At 32.2% G+C, this 2,270-nt stretch overlaps 1 pseudogene; it reads left to right on the forward strand.

Annotated features, from left to right (window-relative positions):
- Positions 1–876: 876 nt before the first annotated feature.
- On the forward strand, positions 877–1,646 carry LOC103069361 (40S ribosomal protein S3a pseudogene; annotated as a pseudogene).
- The last annotated feature ends 624 nt before the right edge of the window (positions 1,647–2,270 follow it).

The following is a 2,270-nucleotide window of genomic DNA, read 5'->3' on the forward strand; positions in this document are numbered from 1 at the left end:
TCTTTCTTTTCATATTACTCCTTTATTTCATTATAATAGACTCTACAGCAGCAGAAGTGTAGCTGATAAAAATCTAGCTTTTCAACTGTAACAGTTGACTATAACTTTAGAAATTATAATCAGAAACAGAATTATGTAGTTTTATATAAATGGAAATTGGCTGTCTGATGATAGTTCCAGTTTCAAATGAGGCAAATCACTGGTAACATCCACTGTTTTATTTTGGCAGGGAAAGAATTTTATTCATGTATATTTCCTTTAGATCTTAATATTTTTGTCTTGAGACACTTATCCTCAAAAAACTTTCAAAGGAATTGAACGGAGGTATGGGTAAATTAGGTTAGTCTTTTAATAACAAATATGACGTCTTTTCTAAATATGAAAGTTTTTTAAATGACATTTTTCTTTTATGAAAAGCATTATGGGAACAATTTTGAGGGAGAAACTATAGCAGAGTGGTATGAGTATAAATTTTATAGTCAGACAGAACTGGGATGGAATCTCTATTCTGAAACTGCTTAGCTTTGTGACCCTGTGTGAGCAAATTATTTAACCTCTCTAAGCCTTAGTTTACTTATCTGAAAAATAGAAGTAATATTAGTGCCTAACTCACAAGGTATAGTGTAAGTCAAATTAGATAATGTAAATAAAGTTGTTGGTATAGTGTTTATAACATTAGTAAGTGGTACTAGATATTAAATATTAGTGATACTAAATTATTAAATATTAATACATAAAGATAAAATTTCAGATATGATATTTCATTAAGGAAACTGAGTTTCAGAAAAATCAATTAGCAAGTTAACCAAGAATAGAATATTTTCCCAATTTTTAAAAAAATAAGCAAATATCCCTTTTGGCCCTCTGAGCAGCACCATGGCAGTGGGCAAGAATAAGTGCTTATGAAAAGTGGCAAAAAGTTTGCCAAGAAGAAAGTGGTTAATCCATTCTCTATGAAAGATTGGTATGATGTGAAAGTACCAGCTATGTTCAGTATATGAAACATTGGAAAAACACTAGTCAGGAAAACTCAAGGAATCAAAATTGCATCTGATGACCTCAAGGGTCGTGTTTTTAAAGCGAGCCTTGCTGATCTGCAGAATAATGAAGGTGCATTTAGAAAATCCAAGCTAATTACTGAGGGTGTTCAGGGCAAAAACTGCCTGACCAACTTCCATGGCATGGTTTGTACCTGTGATAAACTGTGCTCCAGAATGGTCAAGAAATGGCAGGCCATGATCGAATCTCATGCTGATGTCAAGACTACCAATCGTTATTTGTTTCATCTAATTCTGTGTTGATTTTACTAAAAAACACAATAGTCAGAAATCCAGAAGAAGATGTTGGGAATCATGACCCAAGAGGTGCAGACAAATAACTTGAAGAAAGTGGTCAATAAATTGATTCCAGACAGCACTGGGAAAGACATAGAAAAGACTTTTCCAATCTTTTTATCCTCTCTCTGATGTCTTTGTTAGACAAGTAAAAATCCTAAGAAGCAAAAATTTGAATTGGGTAAACTAATGGAGTTTCATGGTGAAGGTAGTTTTGGAAAAGCTGCTGGGGATGAGTTGAATGCTAAAGTTGAATGAGCTTATGGATATGAGCCACCAGTCCAAGAATCTGTTTATAATTCAGACATTTAATGGTGACAATAAAAAGTCTTATTTGTGATGTTTAAAAAAAATAGAATAGGCAACTGCTGTCAACTAAAATCAATAGTGCAGTCAGTAGCAGTCCTCTCTGAGTAGCAGGTTCAAAGTTGACTTTCACTTTCTTCTTTTTTGCTTCTCTGTTTTTTCGTTGTTGTATATTTAACATTTATACCTTTTGTTTAAAAAAAGTATTTTAAAAAAATGAATGAATTTAACATGTAACTCTCCTGTGAACATTAATCCAAAAAAAAAAAAAGACCAACAGACTCAGTATGCCATTTTGTATTCCTTTCTGAGTCTCCAGTAGACAAAATGAATTTATGTATGAATGAATCAATAAATATTTAGTTGTCAGTGTGTATAATACTCAGTTTGTTGGAATCCATAGTTAGATGCATCTAAAAGTTAGATAAAATGTCACTCCCTGGGAATAAAACTAGTAAGACTCAACATAAACTGGATGAAATTAACCACTACTAGGGAATCTAGTCAGTGTGATTAGAATGCCTGAGAAGCGATTAAAATAAATAGTGTAACCATGGAAACTACTGTTGTAGTTTTTATTCAGTTTTATTTCCCTCCTTATTGTCTTTTAGTGTTTTTAAATTAGTATTT

Source organism: Lipotes vexillifer, unplaced genomic scaffold, assembly GCF_000442215.2.
Source record: "Lipotes vexillifer unplaced genomic scaffold, Lipotes_vexillifer_v1.1 scaffold216, whole genome shotgun sequence".
Lineage (NCBI taxonomy): Eukaryota > Metazoa > Chordata > Mammalia > Artiodactyla > Lipotidae > Lipotes > Lipotes vexillifer.